This window comes from Staurois parvus, unplaced genomic scaffold (genome assembly GCF_062004578.1).
Source record: "Staurois parvus isolate SC_StPar_1 unplaced genomic scaffold, SC_StPar_1.0 ptg000025l, whole genome shotgun sequence".
NCBI classification, from domain to species: Eukaryota; Metazoa; Chordata; class Amphibia; order Anura; family Ranidae; genus Staurois; species Staurois parvus.
The window spans coordinates 25,851,912-25,868,948 of record NW_028317821.1 but is presented as its reverse complement, the minus strand read 5'-3'; the positions used below and the strand labels follow the sequence as shown (position 1 = coordinate 25,868,948).

Here is a 17,037-nt window from a genome sequence, read left to right as displayed (position 1 = left end):
GATTGCCCTTACAAGAGCATGTCAAGTATTTGCAGGACAGGATGTCAACATTTACACAGACTCCAAGTATGCCCATGGTGCTGTACACGATTTTGGGGTCATTTGGGAGAGAAGAGGATTCATTGCTGCTGATGGCAAAACCATATCTCACTCTTCTTTGATATCTGATCTACTCAAAGCCATACAGTTACCTAAAACATTAGCCATTCTTCATTGCAGGGCACATACAAATTGCAGAGATCATATTGCCAAAGGAAATGCATTAGCAGATAAGGTAGCAAAGGAAGCTGCATTACAACAGGTGGCCAGTGAGCAGATGCCTATGCTCACTTCAGGCGTCACAACTACCCCACATGACCAGATGTATGCAGATTTGCAAAAATTTGCTACAAAAATCAATCTAGCAGACTGGAATGGTTCTGGAGCACAACTAGATCCAGCTTCTGGTCTAGTGTGCTTAGAGGGGAAACCATGCATTCCCATGTCAAGTGCCCCATTGTTCATTGCACAGTACCACGGTCTAGGACATAGAGGATGGAAAACGACATGTGAAACATTATTGCAGGATTTTTACATTACAGGCTTATCTAGGTTGGTGAAAGAATATGTTTCTAGGTGCATTACATGTATAAGGAACAATCCACAGAACCCAAAGAAATCACAACACCAGCATCTAGTGTACCCAACTACACCTTTCACCCATTTACAAATAGATTTTACCCACATGCCAAAAACAGGACAGAGGCAAGAGTTTTTGTTGGTAATGGTGGATATGTTCAGCAGATGGGTGGAAGCATTTGTTACTAATAAAGAAGATGCACAGACTGTAGTCAGAATTCTTACACAGGAGATAATACCCAGATGGGGATGTCCACTGCAGATAAATTCTGATAACGGACCAGCTTTTGTGGCCAAGGTATGCCAAGACCTGGTAAAAGTACTTAAGATAGATTGGAAATTTCATATTCCCTATTATCCTCAAAGTTCGGGTATAGTAGAAAGGATGAACAGGACAATTAAGGATAAGTTGAGGAAGGCCACTGGAGGAACCTATACCCACTGGAAGAAGATGTTACCTGCAATTCTAGCAGAGGTAAGAATGACACCTAATAAGACTACAGGGTTATCTCCTTTTGAAATATTAATGGGAAGACCGTTCCCTACTCCTTGGGCTAGAAAGCCTCTTATGTTAGAAAGAGGGGACCTTGACCTGGTACAACAAGAAAATGTGAGAAAATTGATTCAAACTTTAGATAAGGTTAAAAGAAATGTTGCTCGCACATTTTCTTTTATCTTTTCAGGAACCAACATACCTTTTCCAAGTGGCAGATGTCGTAGTGGTCCGCCAACTCTCTAAAGACAAGAAGCAAGGCTACCCCTTTGGACCACCTACTACAGTGATAGCAGTTACCAGAACGGCTGTTCTGGTGGAGAATTCCCAGTCCTGGATCCATGCTAGTCGAGAGAAGAAGGTGAACCAAACACCTGAGAAACATGAGATGGAAAAAGGAGGTGAAGTATGAGAGGAAAATCCTCGAAGAGCAGGTGAAGTAAGTGAAAAAGACCCTGAAGATGACATTTCTTATTGTCCCTCATGGTGCTTTGAAGATCTGGGTCCTACTGGGCACACTGACTGTGCTCTTTTTTCTGCCAGTATGGATCCTAACTAACTGTATTTATCACCCTGAGGACTTGGTTCTAATAAAAGGTATATGTGGTCAAGGACTAGTTTTAAATGAGACCCAGATAACCAAAAGTGAAAGAAAGTCAAAAAGAAGTTTTGAAGAGAACAATCCTTTTTCAGGAAAAATGTTGATGATGCAGTTTAAATATGCTTATGCTCAAAAGTCAGGTTATGATAAATGTTGGATATGTAGTAAGTTACATCCTAGCACATATGAAATTCCTCTTCTGGCTGCTCCAGTCAAAATATTTTTGTTAATAAAAGGGAATGTAAGTATTGGTTTGACCAATATTACTTCTAATGCCACCATATCTTTTCCAACTCTGGGAGTCACTCAATTCCCCGATTGGTGTTTTAGACTGGGGAATACTTCCCACAAGGGAAAGGGAATGTGCTCTCAGTCCATATTAAATATATCTGATCCTGGAAGGAGGGATGGAACTTCTTCTGTGAAACTCTGGCAAGTAAATGGTAAAACCCTGAATGAAAGTTTAGAAGGGATACAAGATAATGTGGGGAAAACTATGTTTGGAAAACTTCTTTTTTATTTTACACTTGTTGTCACCCCTGAATTTCATTCTGCAATACAAAAATTGCCGATCTCCTTGGGAAACAATACCTATATCTGTTGTGGTAAGATCTATTACCCTTGGATACCGAGTAATGTCCAGGGCTGGAGCTATGTAGCCCAATTAGTGCCAATCATGGCAGCTATAGACCAAAAGGAACATCAGGTAAAAGCCAGTACATACCCAAAACACCAACTAACTCTGAGACAGAGAAGGGAAACCAAACAAGAAAAGGTAGATCTATTCTCTACAGGGGATAAGGTTTGGTCATGGTTCCCTACCTACACGGGATGGGGAATAACACTCATGAACAAAATAAATAATTACACAAACATTATTGATGATATACTGGAGAGGAACTCTAAGGACATAGGGTTGCTAAATACTGAGACCAGAACTATTAGAAAACAGCTGGAGATACAAGAATTAGCTATTGAAAGTATGAGTGCTGCTCTGACAGGTTTGTGTGAGATGACAGAGGATTATGAATGTTGTACTTGGATATATAATACCACAATGACTGTTCCAGATTATTATGAAATAATAAAGCAACACAGGGAACAGGTAGATGGTGTGATGGAAGAAGCTAGAGCTATAGGAAAAGATGGATGGACTCCTTTTGATTGGTTAGGATCAGGATTTGGTTCCGTCTTTTCATGGATGAAAGGTATCACTGTAAGCATAGTCATGATATTGTTTTTTGTTTTATCTTTATATCTATGTTTTAAATGCTCATTATATTGCATTGCTAGAGCTACCAAGCCGCAAAATACAAATGAAGGTTATCTGGCTATGTACAAAAAGATGAATGAGGTAAAGAATTGAGATCATGTTCATGATCTCAGAGGGGATTGAAAGGATCTAGATAACCTCCATTTTGTTTTAATGTACGCCATTTTAAGTATTAAGTTAGTTTTTTGCAGATATATTAGAAGTTTAATGAAACTCTTTTAGTTTTTCAAGGATGTATCAACAGAAGCTAACATGACCCTGACAATGTCTTTGTCTGGTTGTTTCTCAGAAAGTTAGCCAAAACAATTTGTACCAAGAAATGTATATGTTATGTTTCATGTAGTTAGCTCATGATGGAAATTTACAAGTTACAGTTTTGAAACTCGCTCCCCCCTCCCTTATTTTATCTGTAGTCTATATAATCTTACTAATGCCTAATAAACTTTGAACATCTCTGAACATAAGCTGCCGTTATTTCCGTGTTCAAGGGGTGTTCCCAGAATTCTGCTGATAAACCAGGAATCTCTCCACAGACCGGGGGTCTCTGAGGGGATAAAGAAAATCATCCTTTCAGCCAGTATTGTAGAAGTCCCAAGGGATAGTCTGCCGACCCACACCGCTTAAATATGCCCCGACTGGGCACGTCAACGCCAGCCGGCGTATGACGTAATCTCGGCCTGGCCAATACATCCACGCATGCGCGAGGCCGACGCGCAAGCGCAGAGCACCATGCTGATGCAACCAAGGTACCACAGCACCGCAGGAACACCCGCGCACCGGGGAGAAGTGCCCGAAGGGACTCGACATTCTCCCATCCACGGGCAACTCAGCCCAGGGCAAACCACCAACCCCCAGGAACACTAGGTTCACAAAGGGGACCGGGGCAGCCAACCCAAGGGATCAGCCGTGGCCTACCAGCCACACACCCGACTGTGCAAAGGGGCCCCTACCATGATGACTGAGAAGTGCCCTGGCCGCAACAGGGGGGTCCAAAATCACAACAATGCCCACATAACATAATGTACAAAAACATTACCAATAATAGAAAACAATTCCATATATACATATGACAGAATGGCCACAAAGTAATCCACATACATTGCAAGACACAGGTTCATTAGTAATAGATCTCTAGGAGCATCAGGATGAAAGAAATAAAACAACAACAATCGCCAAACCAAAAAACTAATAATACGTTCAATATTGGCAAATAACTAGTACCAATAATTATATTGCATAAATATGAGCAGATCCTATATTAGTAACTATGTATAGATTAATTTCAGAAGTAGTATATGATGATATATCCAAACGACCCATATATAGAGGGTAAAGCAGGATATATGTAAAGTGCCCTCCCGCAATACCCCCCCACTATTTTACAGGCACAATCCATAATAGCCAGTCTCATATCACAAAACTACATGGTCCCAAACCAATCATATATAATATAATATTAGTAGATCTATGCCCTTAAAATCATAAAAAGGGTTTGTACGATAGAATTTCATTAAGGCCTAGTGGACTAACTGCATTTAAATGTTCGATCCATTTGGTTACTCTACAGAAGATTTTTTTATCCCAATTGCCTCTACGTGGATCTCTCATAACTGTCTCCAATACAATGAATCTAGCATGCGTGGTATCTAATTTGTGGTATAATCCCAGATGGCGACTAATAGGGGTGAGCATTTTGGCATTGGATGAATAACAGACATGGTCACGTATTCTTTGGCTAAACTGATGTATAGTTTTACCCACATAATAGGCCCCACAGGTGCATGTCACGAGGTATATTACTCCCCTAGTTGTACAAATGGCATGAAATTTAGGGATCAAAGTCTCTCCATTAGGTAGAATAAATTGTCTGCCTGTCTGCACCCAGGGACAATATGTAGATTTATCGCAAGCAAAAATCGCGTTAGGAAGTGTAGAAAGATTAGTGCTTGGTACATAGTGACTTGATGTTAGTTTATCTTTAATAGAGACTACTTTATGGAACACAAGCTTAGGTTAATCTTTGATGTATTTATTTAATATGGGATCCTCCTGCAAGAGGTGTCAATGGCGATGTAACACATTGCGTAATTCCTGATGTTGTACAGAATACTGTGTCATAAACCTTACTGTTGAGTGTTCGGCCTTTGATTTGCATGTGGGGTATAATAAAGCTGTCCTATCTTGGAGCAGTGCCTTGTTATAGGCTTTGCGTAAAAGGGTCCTGCTGTAACCCTGAGAAAGATGTTGACGTAAAAGACCAGCTTGGTTTTTAAAATCCTCTACGCCTTAGGTCAGGCATGTCCAAAGTCCAGCCTGCGGGCCATTTACGGCCCAGGGGTCGGTTTAATACGGCCCTCCAACAGCCCTCCATGCTCTGTGTAATGTGGCCCTCCCACGGCCCTCCCTTCTATGGCAGACAGACTTCTGCTTGAGAGCAGAGGGCAGTGCGCATGCCTGACTGCGGCGTGTTCTCCCTGGTCTGTGTAAATGCGGCTGTCGCACGGCCCTCCCTTCTGTGGCAGACAGTCTTCTGCTTGAGAGCAGTGCGCATGCGTGACTGCGCCGCGCTGGGAGCCACAGAGGGCGGTGACGTCAGGGCCGGGCTTCCAGCGTGAAGTGTGTTTCTCTTCCCCTCCCGGCTGCCGAGCAGAGACTTCAGCTCCAGCTACCTTTTTCACCCTTCACATTAGTGCAGGTAAGTTTTTTTTTAATTTATTTTCAATACATTGTGAAAACTCAGCTGTCAGTTGATCTTAATGTTATGAAATGAAAAGTATGTTGTTTGCAATTAACTTGGCATAAAATAATTTATTTGCATTTTATTGTAATGGTTCAAAGAATGTTCGGAGAAATGTTCGGCCCTCCACCATGTTCACTTCATCCAATCTGGCCCTCTTTGAAAAAAGTTTGGACACCCCTGCCTTAGGCGAATATATTGTGCAAAAGGTGTGCTTTTTACCAATGCTGGGGGATGAGAACTACATACGTGAAGAATAGTATTTCCCAATGTTTCTTTGAGAAACAATTTTGTAGCCAAACAGTTGATATCTTTGAAGATTTGTAAATCAAGGAAGGCGATAATATTCATATGCCAATTCATTGTGAATATCAAGTTAAATGAATTACTGCTGGGTAGCTGCATAAATTCTTCCAAAGTATCAGGGGTACTGGTCCAAATGATAAACACATCGTCAATATACCTGAACCAGCAGAGGGCATGGTCCAGGTAGTCATCCAAAAAAATCCCACCCCCGCTGGTACAGATTGGCGTATGTCGGTGCACAGCAAGTGCCCATGGCAATGCCCTGCCCCTGGAGGTAGTGGGAGCCCATAAAAGTTAACCAATTATGTGTCAAATGAAATACAGTAGATCTAAAAAAAAAAATCACAAAACTTCTATTGTGTGCGACCATCAAGAAAGATCACATAGATTGTCTCTGTGCAGGCATAATATTAGTATCCTTTGTCTCCATAGTCATGCGCTTAACCTCACTAATGGTCGCAACCAAAAAAGCCCATACCTGTGGGTTACTAGTTAATTCTGTAAAATGTTGGGATTTGAGTTTAAAGCATGTAGGAAGGGTTATATGGTCAATTAATTCCACATGATTGTTAACATTATCAGTCTTATCAGTAGAATCATTCTCATCAAGCAATAACATAAGGTCCCATAAAGTCTTAAAGTCTTGTATACTGAAGTGTTTCATTTGTTCCATAAGTTCTCTTTCCTGCCTGGCTCTGGTTCAGTCTAAGTCGAATATATACTTGTAAGTGAGTTTCCTCGTGAACAAGTATAAATCCTTAATAGTCTCATATTAATCAAACTTGGCAGTGGGGCAGAAACTCCCATACTCAAGACTAATTCATTCTCAGAGAGTTGTTTAGTAGTCAGATCAATAACACTTAATGTGTTGTCATGGGTATGTTGTGGAGCAAAACCGATCCTGGTGGTGCTACTGTACGCAGTACATATGCGTTGAGGGTTCTCTGTCTGTCTCCTAGGGTTGATTGATTGGGTGATAAAAAATTAGTATTAGGAAACATTGAACTCTGTAATAGAGATGACTGCCTAGAAAGTATGTTCCTTGGTGAGGGTGCTTGTAAATGATCTTGTGAAGTAGTGTCAGCACCTGTGGTAGTGAGCTCTTGTTGATCCACAACTTGGGGTTCCCCAGGGTGCGGAGTCTAAGCCCCAGCCTGCTTATTCACCAGAGCCCCTGATGGTGGGGATGAACTTGCAGCAAGCTGTGGCCAGGTCGCGGCCCCCAGGTATGCCCAGCTGAGGTTGAGAAGACTGCTCACGGGAGCAGAGTATAAGGGAGGAGACAAACGGATTCCGATAGGCTAGCAGAGGTCAAGACAGGAAGAAGCAAGCAAGGTCAGAGAACAAAGTCGGGGTCGGTACACAAGTAGGCAATCTAGGATTCAGACAGTAGTAGCACACAGGAGCTCCAACAACTAGGAAGTTGTTCAGGCAAAGTGGCCTAGTCTGAGCACGTCTGATATAGACAGGCAAACAAGGAGGCGAGCCAGGAAGTGATGAAAGGGAAGGAAATAAAACCCAGAGGATAGCAGATGATGCCCATTGGTGAGCACAGACAAGCACACATATGAAAGGAATCAGGAGCAGTATGGAGGTAAGAATAAACAAACAAGAGGCTAACTTGTGACAAGTAGTGACAGGTGTATGCATAATGTGAAGGGCCTGTGCCGCTACAGGACCCATATAAGATATACCATTTGAGTGATTATTCCCAGAATCTGTGGAGCTATGTGTGTTTTGTGACAATGGTCCCACATCTGAAGTAAATGTGGGAAATTTGTTAGGATGTCTTTTGGGAACATTAGAATTATGAGTAAAACCACCACCCAAATACTGTCTCTTACGTAGTCCAATGAATGTATTAGAGGACTGTGCAGATGTATTTGGCCTTAAAAACTGTGGGAGAGAAGAGGAGATAGATGAATCAGATTCAGTCTCGTCATCCCTTACATAGTTGTGGTTGGTCACCAGGGCCGATTTACTTCCAATGTTACCCCTTCTCCCATAGAGGAGGGTTAGCCATTTGTAAGCAAATCTCTCTGCAAAGCAGCTCTGTCTTTGGAAATTTTAATCTGTTTCTTAGTTATAATGTTCTTATTGATCTTAGCTAGATATTCTTTCAAATCCTGCCATTTGGTATCATACAAAGGGTTATTTTTAACTGTTTCATATTATGAATGTAATTATATCAATTCTTGATCCACCATATTTAATTCAGTTTTGTAAAGAGTATTCAATAAATTCATAAGCTCAACGCTACATTTAGTGAGAACTTGTTCCCAGGATGACTTAAATTCCTGGGAAATATTTTTGATAGTGGGGTAGAGTTGAACCCTTAAACCCAACAGACTAATATTCTCATGAATATAGTGGGTAAGAAATTCAGTATGCCAATATAGGTTGGATTTCTTTTTAAGCAGCCGTCCTAATTTTATAAAATATTGATTCAAACTATCTTCATCCTTATTAGTGCCATTACATGCTGTATGTATATCACTCATGAACCAAGACCAAGCTTTGCCTACAAAGTCCATAATGTTCAACTATCAAAAAGGCCAAAAATACAAACAAAAAAAAATTAACTCAAAACAATCTACATAAATAATTATTAGTATACACACCCTACAATTATCAAAAATCTCGGTTCTTCCACCCTAGTTACAATTATATGTTTGGAAAAAGAAATCTACTGTATTTCATTTTGACACGTAATCGGTTTACTTTTATGGGCTCCCACTACCTCCAGGTGCAGGGCATTGCCATGGGCACATGCTGTGCCCTGGCATATGCCAATCTGTACCTGGGGGGTGGGAGTGGCACTTTTTTTGGATGACTACCTGGACCATGCCCTCTGCTGGTTAAGATATATTGACGATGTGTTTGTCATTTGGACCAGTACCCCTAATTTCCTCGTTGGTTCATAAAGCCCATTTTGGAACCCGGGACCTGGAGATTTTGAAGTAATTTGGGAGGGATGAAATCTCCAATCCCGAGTCCGTGTTTTCAGAACCCCCAGCACACTAATTGCACAGGTGTGTTTAGGCCTCTTTGTAGAGGCCAAACCATGGTTCTAGGCTAGACAGGAGGTCATTGCCCAGGAGTCAGGAGGGCTCCACCTAGGAGTGGTGGGAGCCAGAGCAGCAAGGGGCTGTATACCTGAGAGAGCCAGGAGGCTGAATATTTGCTTCATTTGCATTGTTGGTGGATACCCCTGCATGGGAAACATATTGTATGGAAATTTCCCTTAAATAACATTGGGCTAAAAGGCCCTTAAAAAAGAAGAAAGCGAGTGGCTGTGTGCTTTAAAAGCTCTACCCCTTTATGCTAGTTCTCACACCTCATAGTGGTGGAAACAGATAATCACATCTCTAGGCAAGTCTGCTGGCACTCCTTGCAGTCTCCTTATCCTCTGAATTCTCTTCATTTTAAAATGTTCTGTTGGGGTTCTAGCTAACAGTGGGTTAAACACTTCCTTTATTTTATCTTCCAATTCTTCCCCATGGGACTCTTCTGGCAAGCCGCGGATCCTTCAATTGTTTCTTCTTTCTCTATTCTCTTGGTCATCTAATTTAAATGCAAGCTTTCTCTGTTCTCTTTTCATCTCTTCCATCTGCGTCTCAGGTTTAGTGATCCAGAGCTCCTGTGTCTCTATTATCCCCTCTACCTCCTCCACTTGTGTCAATATTCGGCCCAAACCATTACGTATTGCCACCAATTCATTTTTCATAGATAACTCCAGTTTTGCAAACATATCTGCCATATCGGCTTTTGTGAGTGTTTGTAATGTAGCTCCCTGTTGATCCAAAACACTTTGATCCATTGTCCACATTATCGGGTCATAAAACTGGTGCACTTCTTGTGTCCCTAGTGACATTCTTGCATGATCTCCCACCCCTTTCCTAGTTCTCTCCTGTTGTTTCTCAAGGGTTAATTTCTCCGGGCTTTTCTCCTGCAGGAGTAGGTATTTCATTACTGTGGTAGTATTTGAACATGCTTGGGGGGGGTTTACTCCCCCTTCTTTTTTTTTTTTTTTTTTTAATTTAAATATTTATTAGTTTTTCATTTTTTACAAAAAAAATTCCATAAGAAGAAATAACAATACATATAAATATTCCATATGTTTCTACCTTGCCCCTTCTAATAAATCTTTTCTTTCCCTCCCCTCCCAACCCTTTCCCACCCCCCTTCCCCCTCCCTCCCCTTTGCACGTTCTATACTCTCTCGAGGCCCAATAGTTTCTTAATTTATAGTTTTCTATACTTCTCTTTCAGTCCTGATTTTTCCCATTTTTCCCATCTTGTATAGTATATTTCCATCCTATCTTCCTGCATATAGTAAGATTTTTCCATTCTACTTATCTGATTTACTCTGTTGATCCAGTCTTCCTCCTTCGGCACCTCTGATTTTTGCCAGAACTTGGGTATCAACCCCTTTGCAGCATTTAAATAGTACCATACGCCTGATTCTTTATATTTATTTACTGTGATCCCAACACTATGTAGGAGACATATCGTTGGGTCTAACCCTATGTCATTTCCAGTTATTATTTCTATTGAGTTAACTATTATCTTCCAGAAAGCCTGAATTTTCGGACATTGCCACCAAATGTGAAACACCGTGCCCTCCTCCCCACAACCTCTCCAACACATTTTAGAATTCTCCCCCCTCATCTTGTGCTCAATACTCGGTGTGATATGCCATCGTGTCAAACATTTATAGTTAATCTCCACGTCTCTCATACTAACATTCTCGTGTATCAATCTATATATCTTGTTCTGTTGGTCCTCGTCTAACACCACCTCCATATCTCTTTCCCATTTTGTTATAAAAATTAACTTTGTGTCTGTGTCTAATTCTGTGAGTATTCTATAAACTTTGGCAATTCCGTGTTTCCCATCTCTACGTGTTTCCAACAACCTTTCAAAAATATTCCAATCCTTTTTTAATCTCAGGGGTTTTGGTAGTTTTCCAATAAAGCATTTTAACTGATGGTATTTCCACTCGTCTATTCCAATAAAACTTTCTCCCTTCTTCTCTTTTAATTCTTTAAATGGTCTCAATTCCCCCTCTACCGGTACATCTCTCAGTTGGATATCTTCCCTTTTATACCATCTACCAGATATCTCATCCTTTCCTGGGGGGAAATAATCAGAATTTACAAGGGGCATTAATATAGAATTGAATTCCCATTTCCTACTTTTGTGTAAATTATCCCATACCCTTAAAACATTTAAAGTGTAAATACTTGTGCTTTCTTTAACTCTTCTAAGATGTGCTGGAACCCATATCATCTTACTCAAACTAATCCCACTCAATTCGTTTTCAATTTTTACCCAACTCTTCCCCTTGTGGTTGAATGTCCAATCATAAATTCTTGCTAAAATTACTGCTTTATAGTATCTCTTGACATCAGGTAGTCCCATTCCCCCTTTCTCTTTAGTTCTACTCAATATTTCATATGATATTCTTGATTTTTTGTTCCTCCAGATATATCTTATTAACATTTTTTTCATTATCTTAAAATACACCTCTGGGAGTTTAATTGGGACCATTTGGAATCTATACAGTATTTTAGGTATGATTACCATTTTAACTAGGTTTATACGTCCTATCCATGATGGGTTTCCACCTTCTAGTATTTTTAATTCTTCCTTAATCTCATTTATCAAAGAAATATAGTTTAATCTATACAGTTGTTTATATGAGATAGCAAGTTTTATTCCTAGATATTTTAAATCTTTTTCTCTCCATGTAAAGGGGAACTCTTTTTGTAGCTTTTCCTTTTCACTCTTTGGTACGTTGATGTTCAAGATCTCTGTTTTTGTTGGATTAATTTTTAAATTTGATAGATCGCCATATTCCTTCAAGATCTTCATTATATTTGGTAATGTTATTCGAGGGTTGTCTACATAAAACAATAAGTCGTCTGCAAAGGCCGCTACTTTATGCTCTGTATTTTCTATCTGGATTCCCTTTACCGCTCCACTATTCCTTATCGTAGACAACAGGGGTTCCAATGACAGAACAAACAGCAAGGGGGACAGTGGGCAGCCCTGTCTTGTTCCATTGGACATTCCAATGGATTCCGACCTCTCCCCATTTACCGCGATAATTGCGGTGGGCTCCCTATATAATTTACCTATCCACTCACGCATTCTCTCTCCAATCCCCAACACTTCTAAGTTGTCCATCATGAAGCCCCAGTCCACTCTATCGAACGCCTTTTCGCCATCAATCAACAATAGTACCGTCGGGGCCTTCCCTTTTCTACTTTTCTGAATGAGCATCAGTGTTCTCAACCCGTTGTCTCTACCCTCTCTCCCTGGGACAAAGCCCACCTGATCTCCGTGAATCCATTCAGGCATTAGATCTTTCAGCCTATTTGCTAGAACCTTTGCGTACAACTTAGTATCGGTGTTCAATAATGAAATTGGTCTATAGCTAGAACACTGGGAAGGGTCTTTTCACTCCTTATGAATGAGTACAACATGGGCCTGAAGAGATTCTCTTCTCCCCTCCATCCCTCCTCCCAGGTCGTTCATATACTTCTTCAGCTTAGGTAACAATATTTCACTATATTTTTTATAGTACTTAACTGTATACCCATCCGGTCCTGGACTTTTTCCACCCCCTGTACTTCTTAATGCTACTTTTATTTCATCCTGGGAAATTTCCGCGTCCAAGGCGTTCAATTGTATTTCACTTAACTTTGGTAATCCTGCATTTTTTAAATATATCATCCTTTTTTCGTTAATATCCTTTACATTTTCCTTTGAAGAGCCATGGGGACTGATATTATACAGTTTTCTATAGTATTCCGTGAACACTTTAATAATCTCTTTGGTTGAATAAACCAACTCTCCTTTAGGGTTTTTTATCCTTTCTATATAATTTCTATTTTTCTTTTTATTCAGAGCTCTCATTAAGTATTTTCCTGTTCTGTCGCCCCATCTATATCTTTCATTTAGTACTTTATTATGTACCCTTCTCCTCTCTTCGTCCATCAATCTCTCTAATTCATCTTTTTTATCCATTAATTTCTGTCCTATTTCTCTTGTTATTTTCTTCTTTTGTATCTGCTCTAAATCCAGGATGTCTTTTAGGAGCCCACTAACCCTCTCTCTTCTTTCTCTTTTCTTCCTTGCTCCCATCACAATCAGGATACCTCTTATATATGCCTTGTGGCTTTCCCATACTGTGGCTGTCGATACTTCCTCTGTCTCATTCTCCTTAAAATATAACTTGATCTCTTCCCCAATCTTCTTCATCCATAAGAAGGGCCTCATTTAACCTCCATCCTAAACCTCCCGTCCACCGTCTTCCCCATCCCATTTTCATTGTGACAGGGGCATGGTCTGAGAATGTACTCATCTCTATTTCTATTTTAACCAATAACTCTATGAGTTGATGATCTATTAAAATATAATCCAACCTCGAATATATCTCATGTGCCTTAGAGAAGAAGGTGTAGTCTCTGTCTCTCATATGCATTATTCTCCAAGTGTCCACCAGTTGGTACTCGTGAATCGCTTTCTTCAAAGCTCTCAGAGACCCACCCCCCTCTCTCCGCACAGGGGAGGTTGCATCCTTTTGGGGATCCATACAGAGATTTAAGTCTCCTGCTACTATCATACGCCCTTTTTTAAAGTCCATCAGTTTTTTCAACAGGCCCTTCAAATAGTTCTCCGGCTTTTTGTTGGGGCAATATATATTGGCTAATGTACACTCGATTCCCTGTAATTTACCTTTCAAAAACAGGAATCTCCCCTCCGGATCAGTTCTTCTATCCTCCAGTTCAAATCTCATGTTCTTTGCCAACCCTATTGCCACTCCTTTTGCTCTTTTAATTGGGGAGTCAGCGTAGTACCATGTTGGATAATATTTAGATTTTAATTTCACATTTGACTTTATCTCAAAATGTGTTTCCTGTAAAAATACCACTGACGTTGCCCTATGGTGTAACTCTTTAAACAACTTAAATCTTTTCCCAGGACAGTTCAACCCGTTCACATTATATGTTATAACCTGTATTTCTTCCATCCTTCTTTAATCTGTCTATCTCTCTTCTACTATACCTCCTCCTATTAGGCCCTTCTATCGTGCAGTATTTTAACCCCACCTCCCCTCCCCCCTCATCCTCCCACCCGACACCCATCTCCCACCCCCCATCCCTCCCCCCCTCTCTTTTTTTTCCCCTACCCGTTTTTAGGCCTATAAACTGCCTACAAATCATTTGTGGATCTGTTTCCACCTTTGATTTAAAACTTAGGGCGTAAGCTCCGCCCATGGACGGCTCGCCTCTCCTCCGACCCCCCCAAAATCTCCTCTCTCTATCCTCCAGGCTCAAGAAGAATCTTTACTTCCCTCCCTTCACCAGAGCGTTCTAAAGGACCTCGACATCCGGAGGGGAGAGACCAGGGGCGAGAGATGGAAGTGGGAAAAAAAAAAAAAAACACACAATTTCTACTTAATTCTCCCTCCTTTCCCTCCCCAACCCCAAAGTCTTCCTCCCCCTCCCCCTGACCCGCTGCCAGTCCTCTTTTCTTGAAACATCTATATCTCCTTTATCTTCTTCTTCCCACCCCGCTATCTCCATTCTTTGCAAATCCAGTCTCTCGCAAAAGTCTCTTAGTTCCTCCGGAAATCTCAAATAGGCTGTGACCCCATTTTTCCAGCCAATTAGAGATGCTGAGATACCCCATCTATACTGCACATTCTGTTTCCTCATTTGCTCCAACAGGGGTCTCAGGGATCTCCTTCTCCATAGGGTTTTTACTGTTAAGTCCGCATAAATTTGAATAGTCAAATCTCCATACTTAATTAATGATCTTCCCTTGGTCTTCTTCCAAATCTCATCTTTGACCCCAAATTTTTGGAACTGGACAATTATGTCTCTCGGTCTTTCCTTCTCAGTAGCCTGTTTAAGCATTCCTATTCTAAACACAACACTCCATCTAATTTGATCCCGTCTGTTTCTGGTCTATCTCTTATGGAGTTCAAGATTTTTTTCACTAGTTCATATAGTGTTTCGCCTTTTGCAGACTCTGGAATTCCTCGTACCCTAAGGTTACACCTTCTTTCTTTGTTTTCTTGGACTTCCATCCTATAGGTCAATTTTTTCTGGGTGTTTTCCAATTGATTTATTTTTTCCTTAAATTGTCAATGTTTTGGGCCTGGATTTTAACTTTCTCCTCTGTTTCCTCTATTCTTAATAGCAGGTGCCCTAAGTCATTTCGAATAGCTGTCATTTCATGTTTTATCATTCTTTCCAAATTCTGAAACATTTCTATAATCTCCTTCTTATTTGGTGCTTGTAGTTCCCCATCTGATTCTCTTTTTCCCGGGCCATCCTCTATTTGTTGGCTGCAGCTGCTATTCATGCCCAATGATAATCTCAGACTATTACCTGAACTAGTGTCCATTTCCCCTTTTGTGCTTGCGCAGTGGGCCCTTTCTGGCGTAATATTTCCATATGATGTGAATTTCTTTATTGTTCCTGTTTGAGACCCTTTGGGCCCTGCTACCTTGGGACCTTTATTCTTCATATCCTCTGTAAATTTCTTTTAATATTTTTTTCTTTCTGTATCCTCAAGATGGGATTATACTTCTCCTTTATAATTGCTGGACTAGGCACACTTGCGATTTTTTATGTTTTATTTTCCTAGGACACCTGGGCCTCCTCTCTTCTTCTCTTCCAATCCCTGGGAATCCTCCCCTCCCCTCTTTCACCACCTGGTCTCCTATGTCACTCAGGGGTCCCCAACACAATAAGCCCCCAGTAGCTCTCACTCACCCTTCCCTTCTCAGGACGGTGGTTCCATGCTTATGCGGAGGGCCATCACTGCTGCTCAGTCCTAGGGGGGGGATTCCTCAGGGTTTCCGATGCTGTATTATTTTTCTTTCCCTTTTCTTTCTTCTTTCTTTCTCTCCTTTCTCCCCTTTCCTCTCTCACTCCTTTCCTCCTTAGGATCCGTCCCAGGGAGGCAGGATGGGTTTCCTGGGATTCCTGGGTCCACCAGGCCCAGGCACGGACAGCCAGCCAGGGGGGGTATAGGCAGCAGTGAGCGTCTCCCAGTCACATCGAGGAGGCCGCCGGCTTCCACTTTCATCCGACTCTCCTTCCTCCTGTCAGCCTTCGGCCGGCCGGCGTCCCTGCTTCCCAGGGATGCACCGCGGCTGGTCACGTGTCCCGGCCACGCCTCCTCGTCTCCCGGCAACCAGGCTCAGCGTCCCCGTCTCTCTCCACTGCTCTCCGGCTCCTCCAACCGCGCACCGCTGCCCATCAAGGTAAGCCCACCCGGCCGAGGTATGTCTCCGCCATCTAGGGCTTCACACCGCTGGGGGGAATTGAGTCCGAAAATAGGGGGGTCGGTCAAGGAAGGCTCGTTGCAAGAGCTCCTAGCACGAGCTCTCCGCCGCCGCCATCGTCAGGCTCCGCCCTCCCATCTAACAGGTGATCTAATCCCTCTCTACTCCCCCTTCTTTTACAGATTTACTTCTCATCTCTTTAAGCTTTGCCACTGAGTTTGCTATTAATGCATGGCTGCTGTATCATCTGTCCCAGGAAAGACATTCCATCCTATTAATTACTTTGGGAGCAGGAGTGATCTAACTGATTCCACTGCCACTGAGAATCACTGAGAACCCCCCCGATTACAGTCCTCTGACCCCCTAATACTCAGGAGTGCATTTAAACTATAACATTCACAGCAGATGAATCACAATAGAGAAAGTCCTGCCGTTGCTCAAGGCAACTCACCACCCCCTTTCATATGGGTAGATCCGGATCTCGTCCTCACAGGGTGCACACCATCCCAGCTGTTACCACCAAGCCTGACTCCCGATGGGGTTAGATAAATTAATGATGGGTCTCTGTTTCTTTTTCATCTGGGGTGTCTCAGGGTCTCCCAAGGCTGCTATCCAGGTCCTTAATGAATCACTTTTAAAGTTCTGCCTCTTCTTCAGCTGTGAAGCCACAACACTTTCCTGGGTTTTTGAAATTAATTGTC

At 41.7% G+C, this 17,037-nt stretch overlaps 1 pseudogene; it reads right to left on the bottom strand.

The window, feature by feature from the left end:
• The window catches only part of LOC149472000 (uncharacterized), a 163,296-nt pseudogene extending 154,734 nt beyond the window's left edge, over nucleotides 1-8,562 (bottom strand).
• Between the last annotated feature and the right edge of the window lie 8,475 nt (nucleotides 8,563-17,037).